A 15,810-nucleotide genomic window follows, 5' to 3' on the forward strand; every position below is an offset into this window, starting at 1 on the left:
ATCCAGTATACTGTTAAGCTTACCTGACAGTTTTAATTTACATTATTATAATATAAATGTATATTATAAATTTACACTATAAATGTCTTAGAGTGAATTTCTACATTATTACAAATGTTCTAAGATATCTAAAATTTTATTTCTGTTTAAATTCTCCATCTTTTCACTTTAATAATTGTTAACTACACATTTTTAATCCTTATGTTTGATCTTCTGTGATTTGCATTTTTGACCCTTCTTTTCCTGATATTGTCTTTGCATAGCTTTAAATGTTTTATGTATATTGGACATTGTGTATAAACAAACCATAAAGCCTATGGATGATATCATTTTTCTCCAAAAAGGGCAAGCATTTCTCTATCAGATAGCTATGATAAAGGCCAGATCACTTCAAAGACGAATTTATTTGAATTGAGGCTTAGTCACTTTACTTAATTTGGTTTGACTACTGGTTTCTAATAATTCGATGTCAAGATTTGTTTTCTTTCCTAATTTCCAAAACCATGATGGCAATTCTTGTCCTGTATGTATTCTGACATGCAGGGCTTTGGGATCTAAGCACTGAGAGGCTAACATCTGTCTGCTTTTCCATCTCACACTGGCATGTACTCAGCTAAAACCTATGTCAGAAAATCACAGGTAGGGAGAATAAGTTTGGAGTTTGGATGTTTTCCACATACCTATTTACCCCATCAGACTAGGTAGCCATTAAAGTCCCTGGTTGGTTCCTCTTACCCCTCAAGAGTTCCTCTACCTGTGACAGGCACAGTTTCCCAGCTATACTAAGAAAATATCCCATGGAGGTAAGCAGCTGCCAATTTCAACTAATTTTCTGAGCATCAGTTAGTTTAGACTCTTTTGCATGCAAAACTCTTACATGCCTTAAAAAATTCTGTTTGTTTTAATATGTATTTTCTTTTTAGTTTTTTTACAATGAAGTAATGGCCTGCCATGGTTTATATACCCAAACCCAAATCTGAACTCCTGGTATGTGATTTTAATTATTATTTAAATTGCTTATTTTTTCAACATCCTTTTTTACATTTGGTATATGTATTCTATCTTTTCCTAACTTGGAAAAATATAATCCTATTCCTTATCACAGCTACTATAAGAAATAAAACTGAGTTAAAACAAAAATATAGTGTGTTTTTTAAAATTTATTTTTATATAATTTTAAAGGTTACTTTCCATTTACAGTTATTTCAAAATATTAGCTATATTCCCTGTGTTGTACAGCACATCCTTGGGTCTGTCTTATGCCCAGTAGTTTGTGCCTCCCATTCCCCTACCCTTTTTACTGCCCTTCCCCCCAATTAATGTGTTTTTGATTTTGAGGACATTTTTGGAGAAAACAAAAAAATCTCTAAATTACAATGAAAGTTAAATATTAACTCAATTTGGATTCAGTTTAACAGCATTCCTTCTTTTTATCCCATAGTACTGCTAATAGTTGAAGAGAATGTAGAAAAATAAATGTAGAATCTGCTTCTTTTCTGTTAAAGGAATGACATTTGTTCAGAAAGAAAGCAGAAGAAACAACCTTAGTCCACAGCACTATGACTGTGACTGTGTCAGACAGAATTGAAATAACCGATTCAGTGTTTTTGCTGCATCAAGGCACCCGGGAGGCATGTGTGTGCCCTGCTAAATGGATTTCTAGGCTGCAGGGAGATCAAAACCTTTAGGCCCAAACCGATTTTGCTGTGATCATATAGATCTGGTTAACAATAAGAAGGGGCTATTCAGCTTCAAGGCAGATTTTCTGATAATTACTATGTTGTTTTTCTCTTCAGAACTGTCCTATTTATCATTTGGATACGTCACTTGCATTGATGAGTTTCTGATTTCTTGGAGGGGAGTGATTGATTCAGAAAAATCTTAACTGGCATGTTACAGGCACAAAGTATGTTTTTGTTATTTAAAGAACATTTATTGAGTTTCAACTCCCTGAGGCACAGCTTGTTACTATAGGAGAGATACAGCATAATTTAAAAATATGTTTATTTGTTCTTTATGACCATATTAACATGCATTCTAGAAGCAATGTGGAAAATGTCAGAGAGCAACAAATCCAGGACTTGAAGTGATTTATAAGAAAGGGAAGATCTGAGAATAAAATGGTAATCTTCATGTTAGGTGATGAGTTGTTTAGGAAACCAGATTCAAGTCCTAAGCTTGCTAAAAAGCATTTTGAGAGTGAGTAACAGTGAGGTAGGGTTGAGGATGACCATAATAATCAAAATATGCATGACACAATGATATATTTTTAAAATTTATTTTATTTAAGTATAATTGATTTACAATATTGTGTTAATTTCTGCTGTACAAGGGCAAAGTGATTCAGTTATACATGTTTATTTTTTCATATTATTTTCTATTATGGTTTATCACAGGGTATTGAATATAGTTCCCTGTGCTATACAGTAGGATTTTGTGGTTTATTTGTCCTATAGATAATAGTTAGCATCTGCTCTTGCCAAACTCCTAATCTTTCCCTCCCTTACTCCCCATCCTTGGTAACCACGGGTCTCTTTGCTATGTGTGTAAATCTGCTTCTATGTCTTAGATAAGTTCATTTGTGTCAAGTTTTAGATTACACATGTAAATAATATCTTAGTATCATTTCTCTTAGTATGAGAATCTTGAGTTCCATTGATGTTGCTACAAATGGCATTATTTTGTTCTTTTTATGACTGAGTAGTATTCTAACACAATGATATTTTCACAAAGATTAGTTCCTATTTAAACACTGAGATGTTATAAAAGTAGACACTAAACAGATAAACACAAGTTATATAACTTCTTAAACACTATTAAAATAATAAACTTTGTAAACCAACCTATATTCCATTTTTTCCTCTTAATTATCCAGAATTTTTATAGAAAGGAAACAAGTGCTTGGCTAATAATAATATCCTACACAATTAATTTCACAAGTAATAGTGTAGATTTCAAGTTGAAAAATTATTTATAATTACATAATTTTAAAAAAATTTGGACTTTGAAGGAATAAATGCCAAATGGAAAATATGTTGGGAAATAATAACAAATCAGGGAAAAAAAGGAGAAACCAAAGAATGTCCTTAAGGAATTCTGAAGAAACACATTTTTTAATGTCCTATTTTAAATCAATTGAAAGAGTACATTTTACCCATTCAATGTCAAGAGTTCAACTCATTTCATTTAGTAATGCTGCAAAGACTCGTTTTGGTGCACACCAGTATGCTGAGGCCAGAAGCTCTGTCAGGATAGTACATAACAGTCTCTCCCTAACTTTTCTGATTACCCATATTTTCCTAAATTAAAACAACAAAAACCTGGCAAAAACTAAATGGAAATCCTTTTTAGGAAATGTTTCGGTTCATACTTTGATTTATAGACCAAGTTTTAAAACAACAACCCCTACTAATACTACTGTTATTATTGCTTCCTAAGTAATTTTTTTTTTCTCTATTGGGCAGTAAATTAGAGCATCACTGTGTTTATATCAAATATGCCATAGTCACTGTTTATTCACAAATGGAGTCTATTTTATTACTGTATAATAATAAAGGGTAACAGAAAGGGAATGTCCCCACCCACACAAAACAGGGCAGAAAATGTAACTCAACACACAATGGCACTGTGCTTATGAAGCGAGACATATTAATGCAAGTATTTATTTTTACCATTTTTTCTAAATGGCATATCAGATGAAGTCCCTTTAGGTGCTATCATCCAGAAGGATTGATAGGATTATTTATTGCTATTTCAGCTGTCTCCTTCCTTTGTAGAGAAACAGCATAGCCTTTTGTCCAGGTACCTCCTTGCACTGTCATAGGCCACATTCAGCCTTTGTACTGTTGAGGCCCCCCAAGCTCTTGCTGAGGACACTAGAAGGGAGAGGACAGTACAGCATGCCCAGAGTGTGGTCTTGAGACCAGGAGTGTGAAAGGGATGTTTTAACAAGCTCTTAGATTCAACTTCAACAACTTCTGACAATTTTGACAATGAAGGAGTAGCTTGACATTTTCTTCTTGGGCATCTAAGTGCCATCTTTCAGCCCAGGTAGCAGTGATTTCAAGAGCTGCAGCGGAGACGATGAAGTGCTCTGTCTGTAGAACACATCTCAGATAGAAAACTGAAGATCAAGCAGTATCAAACAGAGATGGCAATCTTATGTAAAAGTTTGGAAAAATAGGTGAAGATATTCTGAATAGGGTAAACTTTGTAGAAATAAACAACATTGGGATGTATTGAACTCAAAGGATTCAAATGTTTTATTCAATGAATTCTAGTGTCTGGTGGGAATTAAAAAAGATGATCTGTAATTTAATTAATTTACCTAACTTTGGATCGTTTTTGAGATTGGAATTTTAAGACTAGATTGTTTTAAGTCTGCTTAATTGTTCACTTTTGAAAGCACCTATGTCCATAATAGATCCAATTCTTTCTTTCTTTCTTTTTTTTTTTTTTTTTTTTTTTTGGTCTTTTTAGGACCGCTCCTGCGGCATATGGAGGTTCCCAGGCTAGGGGTCAAATTGGAGCTGTAGCTGCTGGCCTACACCACAGCCAGAACAATGCCAGATCTGAGCCGTGTCTGTGAACTATACCAGAGTTCATGGCAATGCCCTGAGTAAGACCAGGAATCGAACATGTATCCTCATGGATACTAGTCAGATTCATTTCCACTGAGCTACGATGGGAACACCTGAATCCCATTTCTAACCACATACAGTTATTGTGATTTGGACAAATTATGTGAGTGACCCCTTTGGGTCCCTATTGTAATATCTATAGAATGAAGGTATTTATAATACTAGCTTTAAAATAACTTTCTAAGAATAAATGACAGTATTTATGTAAAGAGCTTAGAAAGTACCTGCTGCACACATGCCCTATGCATATCAGTTAGCGGTTTTATTATTAGCCAAAGCACATTTTGCATAATAAGTAAATGTAGTTTATATACCTTAGACAAATTTTATATTTGCAAATTAGTGATAAGCAGAAGCCTATATCATGTGTTTATTTGTTCTGATTTTGAGCTTTGTGGTTATTTTAGCAGATTTTTAGATCTAAGCTCCCTAAGTACATAGATGTTAGATTCATATTAGTACAGAGTAAAATATATAAAATGTAGTCTGGCAGTAATTCTTCCAGTGCGTTTCTACCTAAATGTCATTCAGAGTATTTTCTGTACTCATTTGGTTTTCAGCATATGATTAATTTTCAGGAATTCAAGAAGTATTAAAAGGAGAAAAATGTATGCCAGGACTCCAGCATCCTGCCCTTCCATTATTTCAAAGATGAAGGAACAAGAGCATGGAACTAGAAAGTCACAGGTAATTATTAGTCATGAACCTCATCATCTCAAAAGAGGCACACAATGAAATTAAAGTTTTCAAAAACTAAAACAAAAATGACTGGAGTAATTGCCTTTGCTAAGAGAACTCATCTTTCCTAAGTATGGTTATTAATAAGGAAGACATTTATTAAGTCTTACAAGAATAGAGGATAAAATCTACCAGTCTTATATGGGGTCATTACTTAAAATACTATAAATTAAAGATCTCTGATTTCCGGTAACAGAAATCATGCCTGAATAAAAGATTCACTGAAGCATGGATGCAAGAGCGGAGGATGCAGAAGGTCCTTGGGGTACCACTTGAGAAAGCAGCTAGACCATATTCTGATTCTCTCTGAAGTTTGCTTTTAGGCAAGCACCAGATGGATTGCACATTTGATACAATTTTGTCTGGAACACTTCCCAATGTCATTGTCCAGAGGTTTTCTTAGGCATTTTTACTACAGCACTCTTGAGCTGGAATTCCTGATAGGAACAGAGAAAGACAGGTTTTTTTTTTTTTAATTATTTCTATATTGATGCTAGAAGCTCTATCTTTCTTTATTTTAAAAAATCTCTTTCATTATTTTATTTTGGGAATAGAATATAGAGTATTTAATAGATTGGCATTGTGTTTAGAATAAGTATAAAAGACACTAAAGTAACAGCATCAGTTACAAGAGAATATTTATTGCTTGGAAAGTGATGGAGTCAAATGGCATTGATTTCTGGCATAATGTACTATGACCCTCATCCATCTGTTCAGGGCCTGATGCAGAAATCAATATAATCTTTTCCTAGGGAAGCCGAGGGCATTCTCTGCATTTAGACATAGGGCTTCCAGATTGTTAATGTAATTAAAAAATAACCAAGACCTTCTAGAAGCTCTATTTTCCATTGTACTCTAAAAAAGTTTTTCCCTCAAAACAACTCTTTCTGATCAAATTTGTTATTCAGTTTATTTCTTTCATTTTTTCAATTCAATTATAGTGCAGTTATATTGATTACATCTTTTGAGATTCCCAGCTGAGTTTAAGTAAAAGTGCATTTGCAGACTGGTTTAAAATCGACCACTAATAAAATATGACTCCTAGTTTAAAATCTACCATTAGTAAAATATAACTCCTGTTACAGTAGCAATAAATATTATGTGGAATATTTTAAGGTTTTTAGGGAGGTAAGCCTGACCTCAGTTTTGGGCAGCAGGGAACATTTGTATTGCTTTAAGAAACAGTCTAGAATCTTACAGAGTTTGATATAATTTCACATGTATCTAAAATTGCTGATTTTTTACTTGGACTAAAGCCAAATTATTAATTTACTAACATACTAAACAATTTTCAAAAATTATATTCTGCTACAGTAATTTTATGTTTGCTAATGCAAAGGCTGAGAATCTGAAATGTAGCTTCTGTTTCAGCAGTTCAAAAACAACAAAAATTTGTCACATAATTCTGAAAGGACTGTTTTGGCTGGGATCAAAGAGAAATTGAAGTTTCATTGAAAGTGGGAGAAAAGTGGTGCTCACTCCTTCAAATGGTAAGGTCATAACAGATTTTATTTTCCTCTCTGACCTAAGTGGATGTTAGGAACATGACTTTTGTAAATGCTTTAGACTGTAATTCCCTCAGCACTTTCCTTTTTATCTGTGCTTCAAAACATTTTCTGTCTTGGTGTGGTTTTCAGTATTTATATTAGGGCTCCTAGAAAAGTCATTTTGCAAAAATACATAGTTGAGGAAATAATGTTGCTTAAAAGGTCATTTTTTTGGCCAATGGGTTCACAGTAAACTTTAAAACTTTGTGTTCTTATAAAATCATTTGAAGAAAAAATGTGGTAATATAATAATTTACAAAAATAAATCATTGGCTTCTGCCAAATACATGATAATCCAAGAAAAATGCAGAATTGCCCATGATACAGACACCTGTGTCATGAGATTGCCTTTTTGAATTAGCCCCTATTCCACTTTAGTGTACATCAACATAACTGTAACCCCTTATATTAGAAAAGTTAGACTGTATTTGGATATGATGGAAGTAATCTGAAAATAGATATGGTGGGTTCTTCTTACTTGCGGTAACTGAGCGTTATAAAATCACTCCAAACCCTGAAATTAATGAGGACCGAACATTGCTCCTAGAAGATACACAGGGTTAGGTTACTGCAGCCTCTGTTCACACAATGTCCATCAACTGATCAATGCATCACCTTGTTTTGTGTGTATCTCTGTTTGAAGACTCTTTATTTAAAATATGTCATTGATTCTTTAATGCTGAACTCACAGCCAGCAGCACTATAACTCCTGCCTGAATGGTGTTTATCTTGCACATTTCCTCCGTAAGACATGTCACAGTCTTCCTGAGGTTAGAAACACTAGACAGTACTTCAGCAGTACACTTGGGGGCCATTTTAAACAGTGAAATCATCAACAAAACCCTCAAATTATGTGAAAAACATGGCTCTAAACAGACCACAAAAGGATACTTGCTTACAGTATAAGAGCTCAAACAACTAGACAGAGAATTTCTTTGTTTGATCTCAGCTGGGAATGTATGCGTCAAATGACTCAATTTTTTTGCTGCCCTGTGCATGTCCAGAAATGATCTGAAAGCACCTTGAGTATTTATTTTGGGGTTACAAATAAATTTTAGCAGGTAGGTGAATTCACAAATATGGAATTTGCAAATATTGAGGATTGAGTGTAATTGAATAAATACTAATAGTTTTATCCCCACTACATACTCAGGTCCTGCACAGAATGCCACCTTTATAGTTGTAAACTGAATCTTACAAACAAAAGTTTCCAAAGCCGCATTTTGTCATGGACATGAAAAGCAAGGCTAAAAATGATCTTTACTTTACCATATTGTATTTAGTGATGCTAAATGATTGAACTCTAGAAAAGTTGTCTGCTAAGCAGTTAGAGATCAGCTATTTTCTTCAAAAAATTATTTCAGTTTTATACTTTTAGATTATTACTCAAGTATTTTAATTTTATAAGAATGAATATACATTTGACTCAGTGAAGAACTTGTTAAAAGGTATTTCAGAGGTATTTGTCTTTACCAACTACAAGAAAAAAGTAATGCATATAAAAAAATATATGACAGATGTTTTTTCACAAAGTGCTACTCCAACTCTGATTAAAATATGGTAACTAAAAATTGTTCCCATTTCTTTAGAAGCTAATGATTAATCTGTTGCTGATATAAATCTCTTTCTAGTGACAGGTGGTAGGGAGTTAAAAGACCATTTGTGAAAAGACCTCAATTGATGCTAAATGCCAGCCTTGAATAAGCTAAGAGTTGAACAAGAGTAGAATCCATGTTAATTTTTTCCAGAGCAAGATTAAAACAAAGTGGTGAGCAGAATCTAAATACTTCTCAACCTTTTTTTAAACAAATGTTATTGTTTAGACTAAAATTTTGTAAATGGTTTAGAAATTATAAAGTATTCTCTGTGGATTCAGGCACTGCACACTACAGACTAATTGTTACTAAGCCAAGAATTGTTTATAAGCAGTCCTCTGCTTTATGGCTTGAGTGAGGAGTGAGATTTCTGTTTAATCATACATACCTGTGTAACACATTTAGCTTGTATAGTATGAATTAATGATACAATTTCAAATTTGAATGCAAACTTTATATAATAAAAATTACAATACAAATTTACTCTTTTTTTTCCCCTGTCTTTTTAAGGTGGCACCCACAGCATATGGAGGTTCCTAGGCTAGGGGTCGAATTGGAGCTATAGCCACCAGCCTACACCACAGCCACAGCAACACCAGATCTAAGCCTTGTCTGTGACCGACACTGCAGCATCCTTTACCCACAGAGCAAGGCCAGGGATCAAACCTGCATCTTCATAGATAACAGATTTGTTTCTCCTGAGCCATGACGGGAACTCCCAGACTTACATTTTTAAACAAAAAAAATTAGCAGTTGCCTGTATATCTTGAAGCATTTTTCAGTTATAACAGTTTCATGGATCTTGCAAATACCAGCTCATTACAGGATTCCATTTTCCAGAGTAATGAATAATTTAAATGGACTTGTGCTATATATAGTAAGTATACACAAAGGCTCATCTAAGCTATGCTATAAGAGAATTCTCATTTTGAAGTACTGTGGCAGGAAACATATAAGATGTAACAACAACAACAACAACAACAACAACAACAAACAACTGTGACCATGCTCTTTTGGGGAAGAGAAAAAAATAAATTATCTAGGGTCTTTCTTTTTCAGTGGGTTAGGATTGGCAATAACAGCCTGGGTCTGAAGATCAGCTTTCCTTTGAGTCTAATTCTGGTGAGATCAACTATCACAAATAACCTGACTCAGAATCTCATCCTTCTTACCTGCTATAGATCAAATCATTTGTCTGTTATTTCTAGACTGATATCACTATTTCTGATTGAGAAACTTAAATCTAAAGACCACGAGAACTGCTTTCAAAGTCCTGATGACACAGAGGTCATGACCAAGAGTTCCTATTAGTTCCTCATTCAGACAGTCAGTCACACTGAAACTTCATATCTTCTTCAGTAAAATTCTAGGACTTTGTGAATCAGCCTTTTCATGCCTCACTAAACTTACTAGGGAAACTGAAGATAAAACTTTCCATATAATTCCTAACTCATTCCACAGTTTGATCAAATTTTGTACTTAAAAATAGACTCTTAGAAAAACAGAAGACAGTCTAGGGATACAAAATGAAGGATTTGAGACTTTTAGTTCAGTTATGACACGTGAAGAGCTTGGAAATTGTTATTCTTACTCTTACAAGAAAACACAGGGCAAACTGAAAGTCAGCTTTTCTTGGACCCATCAGAGAGCTGATCTTTGGGCAGTTGGTCACCCTACACTATGGAGAATCAGGCACAGGAAAAGACAAATAGCTCCTGAGATTGGTTTGCCCTGGAGCAGAAAACTTTGAAATTTAAAAAATATGGTAGGAAAACCTAAGTGGTTACTTTTATGGATTGCTAAGCCTGAATGTAGATTAACGTAAGAGTGAAAAACTTCTGGGAGCTGCAGTCATAAGTAGGTCCCACACTTACTCAGGCTTTCACTCCAGGAACCCCACTGGGTTATACCACTGAGCCTTTGACCAAAATCTCCTCTTGGCCCTTACTGGAGGAGGGGTATAATAGCCATCTTGAAACTTGCTCAGACTTTTCTCCACACAAAGCTTAGTCATAGGAAAATACCTGACCAGTCAAAGTGCTCAATGAACACTTTATTTTAAATAAAAATAATATAATATTTAGATTAAAGGAAATATGAACTAAAGATCAATTAAGAAATTTTGTTGAAATTCAGAAAATAAAGTTGATAGTAAAATGTCAAAAAAAAAAAAAAAAAAGAGTGGGGAAAAAAGCAGAGTCTCTAGGGGCAATGAGTTTGCCAGAGGACAATTCTGAAAACTTATCCCAGCTAACATAAGGGAATTTTACTCCAGCTTCAATTTTCCTGTATCACCTACAGGGAAAACAAGCAAGCAAACAAGCAAGAACAACAACAAAAATCATTCAAAACAAAATGAAAAATCAAACTTAACATGGAAGAAAGTTTTAAGGAAATATTTTGAGAATACAATAGCCAGGGAAGAGTGTAAGAGGAAGGAGGAAAACAAATTATAGCCCTGGAAGAAGGACAGACATACTTGTGAAAACCATGCCCTCAAGACACTGACTCATTAAAAGACTGAGTCTTAATGGGAATATTATAAAATGTGCCCTCATCCCCGTGCCCTGTCATCACACCCCAAAGTCTCTAGTATACCAGAAGTGGATTACAGCTGAAAGGGTTGCAAGATACAGACTGTCTCTTAGAAGCGGTACATAAAGAGTCTAAAATCCCATGTCTGTAGACAGAAACAAGAACACCAGAAGAATTTGAAGTCTCTGATACCTATAGCTATAACAAACCTTAAACACAGCCCAGCTCCTAGCCATAGTAACATAAATTTCTTATACTAAAGTCCTATTTATTTGAGCATCTATTACTTGATGCCACATGTTCAGCTTTCAACAAAAAATTCCAAGGTAAGATAAAAAGCAAGGAAAAATACATTTTGAGGACACAAAGCAAGCTTCAGAACTACACTCTGTTGGGATTAACAGACAAGGAATTTAGCATTGTTATGATTAATGTGTAAAGGATCCTAATGGAAAAATTAGATAACATGCAAGGCTAGATAGATAATACCAGCAGAGAGATGGAAACTATAAGAACAAACCAAAAGGAAATGCTGAAAAATTAAAAAAAAATAGCACACAAATGCCTTCGACAGGTTTATTAGATTCCACATAGCTGAGGCTATAATCAGTGAACTTGAAAATAGCTCAATAGAAACTTCCCAAACTGAAATACAAAGAAAAAAAGCAAAATTAAACTAAAAGCAAGCTAAATAGCACTTCTAGGATGTGCGGGAAAGTATCAAAAGGTGTACAAAATTGGAACACGAGAAGGAGGAAAAAGAACAAGGCAAAATAAATATTTGAAGTAATAATGGCTGAGAACTTTCCAAAATTAGTGAAAGATACCAAACTACAGATTCAAGAAGTTCAAGAAACATCAAATAAAATAAACAGAAAACAATGAATGTGAGACTGATGCTATATCAAACCCTATTCTATCACTTTTCTCAAAATATTAAAAAATTTTTTTTCTAGGTGCATATATTTTCTAAGTGAACATGATGCTAATGCTAATGGTCCTTGCCAATTATTACTTTGTTTTATGAGGCAGTCGTAACTATTGTATCAGCATAACTTGTTTTATTGTGCTTCACAGATATCGTGTTTTTACAACTCATAGGTATGTGGCAACCCTTTGAAGAGCAAGTCTTTTGGTGCCATTTTTCCAACATTTGCTCACTTTGTGTCTGTGTGTCACATTTTGGTAATTCTCATAATATTTCAAACTGCCACAAACAAAAAGATTACAACTCACTGAAGGCTCAGATGATCATATATACTTTTTAGCAATGAAGTATTTTTAATTAAGGTTATGTACTTTTTATTTAAGGTGTAATGCTATATTTAATAGACTACAGCATAGCTTTATATGGACTGGAAATCCAAAAAAAAAGTGTGACTTGCTTTATTGCAATATTCACTTTATTGTGAGTGGTCTGAAACCAAATTTGTAGTATCTCCAAGGCGCACCTGAATTGGTTCTGAAGATATCATCTGTAAAGCAGGATATATATCATAGCAATCTCTTCACAGACATTAGAGCAGAACTTGTTGCTGATTGATTCATTTCCCTCAAAGTTTATACAAAGGGTGTGTAACTTTTATTAGTCTTTTACTTCCAAAATACAACTAACTTTTTCTGCATTCAGGGAAGCATGATTTACCATTTTCACCTTAGTCTTAGCTGCATTATCTTATCTATGGACAAGAAACTTAGAAATAAAAAGGGATTAAAGTACTCTGAGATCAAATCTCACTTATCAATACAAATGATTTCTGATTCATTTACTTTAAAACAGTGCATTCCATAGCTAATACTGTATAAGTATGATCTTGTATTATTTTTCTAGCTGAGGACATCATAAATCATGTATTAGTACGTTCTAGTATAACATCATATTTATTCCCCATACACTACCTGCCATCTGTTCTCTCTTTTCATTCCCACCCAAATAGGAAGATTACAAACAGAACTTTAAGAAAATAATTAGAACATGCCTGGTATATATGAATTTCATATTTCTAATATAGTTACATGGCAAAAAGCCATGTTTCTCATAAATAAGAATTCATAGTTTCTTTTTACCAAAGTAGTATGAATTCTTAAGAAGGGGATATATATGTACATTTGGAGAATATTTCTTTTATAGAGTATTTTTTGGGAATTGCATTTCAAATGAATGATGATGCCTACAAAATAGTTATTTTGGTGAGTTATATCATTTCAACTTATTCAGGCAATCAAGCAAAACTTCATTCTAAAGGTTTATACATTTTCACTTACAAAAAAATCTATTTTTGATGTTCTCTCTGATGGATACATGTAGTAATTTTCAGGGAACTTTTCCATTCTTTGCCTCTAGCTCCACTTTCTATCAGAAAAATAATTCTGTAATTGTATCTCTTAATCAGTCCATGGAATCATCAGTTTCTGTGCTGGTAGAGACTTTAGAAGCAAACTTATCCAATGTTCTCACTCCTTCATTTAATTGATGAAAAACTGAGGTACAAATTTAGGAAGTGACTTATCCAAGTTAAAGAAAATTCTGGTATTAAAATATAATTTATTTCTGAATTGTTAAAAATAATAAAGGAAAATTTCAGAGTATTCAATAGCCATAAAAACTAGAATTTTAGGTACCATATAAGAAAAGGTGGTGTGATATTATAGTTTCCTTTTAAAAAACAAGATAGTGGGAGACATCTAATAATAATTATTAAAAATATAGATTGACACTTATGGTATAGATTCTGTTCTATTTATAGAACATGACAGAGGAACCAATACTTCACCCTTCAAATTCTCTCACAGATCACACTTAGATTTGATTATTTCTTTACTTTTTATTATTATGCTTTTTATGTTTTAATGACAAATTCTCAGAATGTTATTTTATAGCTCTAAGGAATTATTCAGAGATATGATTAAAACAACTAATTTATTTTATAAATTAAAATAAAGTAATAGAAGTGAGTTAAAAACTAGATTGAGTGATGTCATATAAGGAAATATACAGGTCCTTATTTTTCTCATGTGTAAATGTTGTGTCTTTTCAAGTGAATATGGAACAAAATCTTTTTTGTATTATATATATATTTTGTATTTGTTTTTTTTAAAGGGCCACTCCCATGGCATATGGAGTTTCCTAGACTAGGGGTCAAATTGGAGCTGTAGCTGCCGGCCTACACCACAGCCACAGCAACATGGGATCTGAGCTGTGTCTGCAGCCTACACCACAGTTCATAGCAATGCCACACCCTTAACCCACTGAAGCCAGGGATCAAACCTGCAGACTCATTGTTGCTAGTCAGATTTGTTTCTTCTAAGCCATGATGAGAACTCCTATAGTTTTCATCTTATTTCTCACTAATCATTTTTTCTGGTCAATTTGTTTTTTTTTCTTTTTTTCAAATTAAAGTATAGTTGATTTACAATATCTTGCCAATTTCTACTGTACAGCATAGTGACCCAGTCATATATATACGTAAATTATTTTTCTCATATTATCTTCCATCATGTTCTATCCCAAGAGATTGGATATAGTTTCCCTGTGCTGTATAGTAGGACCTCATTGCTTATCTATTTTAAATGTAATAGTTTGCATCTACTAACCCCAAACCCCCCAAACTGCTTTAACATGAAGGATTTTAACAAACATGTCTGTAATTATTTCTTCTACTAACACAAAAAAAAAAAAAACCTTCTAGTTCTTTCCTGCCTTCTTGTCTCTTTTAAAAATAATTAGACATAGTGGATTTATGTAACATTTTTTTCTAAAATTCTTTATTTTTACAATGCCTTATAATTTCTACCCATTTTTATATATTACAAATGAGCTCCACAAAGGACCATTTGAGGAGATAGCCCTTTTGTTGTGGCTTTTAGCAAGTAGTGTGAATGAAAAGTACAAGAGTAATGACATTGTATGATTATCATTTTCTTTAAAAATTTTTTTCTCATTGGAATGAAGGGTTTGGAGATTATTGTGAGTTTGTCAGTAGGCAATATTCCCTCTTCCTGAAAAACATCCCCTTCTGCAATTTAAAAAATGTTTTCTTTTATGAATGTGAATTCAATAAAAACAATTCACTGTTCTTTATAAGAGGGCTACAAAATAGCATCAGTGGTTGAGGAGGCAAGCTGACTACTATTGTGATTATTGCTATAGCTATTTTAGTAATGGTCCCTGTAAACTCCCGTTGAAGCTTTCGTGCCGAATGGCAGTACAAGTCTTCCATCTGAGATAACACTGACTCAAAGGGACCACTGGCTGCAAGAACATTGTAAACTGACCTTTCACACTGGTGTGTATCAATTGGGATGCTTCTGGCTCCAAATTTAAAGAAAGTGCCTGACACACACTGATTTAAACAGTAGGAAATATCAAATGTTCAGAAGTTGTATGGGTTCACATTTGTTAGATTCAGCAGCTCAGTTATAGCCTTAAAGATTCAGATTCCTCTATCTCTCTAGTCCACATTACACAACACTCATTTTTTTCTTTCTGAGGTCTTTCTGCTGGGGTAAAATAGCTGTGTTTTTCCCAGTCTCAGCCTATGGAAAACCAGTGCTATGGCATTACCAGGGCTTGTGTTTCTTATTATGATTGCAAGACACCCTCAGCAATACCATCAGAAACTTTGAAAGAAAAAAAAAAAAAAAAAGAGAGAGAAAGGTTTATTACTTACAGGTCCTGGAAATTACATTGCACACCTGAGGCCACACAGTGAGGTTGAGGGGAAAGAGAAGAGAGAGACAGAGGGTGCCCCTGCC

At 33.7% G+C, this 15,810-nt stretch overlaps 2 long non-coding RNA genes across 4 annotated transcripts in view; one reads left to right on the plus strand and one right to left on the minus strand.

Moving 5' to 3' along the window:
* The window catches only part of LOC110262168 (uncharacterized), a 403,069-nt gene that overhangs the window by 154,103 nt on the left and 233,156 nt on the right, over positions 1-15,810 (plus strand). Inside the window, exons 1-3 of one of the 2 annotated variants that reach the window (XR_002346823.2) lie at positions 913-987; positions 5,219-5,327; positions 6,753-6,868. This is a non-coding gene — a long non-coding RNA (uncharacterized LOC110262168). Of the gene's footprint in view, positions 1-912; positions 988-5,218; positions 5,328-6,752; positions 6,869-15,810 lie in introns of those variants that run through there. The other variant, XR_014813133.1, reaches the window with a different exon arrangement.
* Positions 1-15,810, minus strand: part of LOC146400985 (uncharacterized) — a 96,204-nt gene that overhangs the window by 72,248 nt on the left and 8,146 nt on the right. The gene's annotated exons all lie outside the window — the stretch shown is intronic.

The sequence above is a fragment of the Sus scrofa genome, chromosome 8 (assembly GCF_054392235.1).
Source record: "Sus scrofa isolate SSC_HxYL_T2T_F1_AM1 chromosome 8, Sscrofa_HxYL_maternal_Yorkshire_Landrace_v2.0, whole genome shotgun sequence".
NCBI lineage: Eukaryota > Metazoa > Chordata > Mammalia > Artiodactyla > Suidae > Sus > Sus scrofa.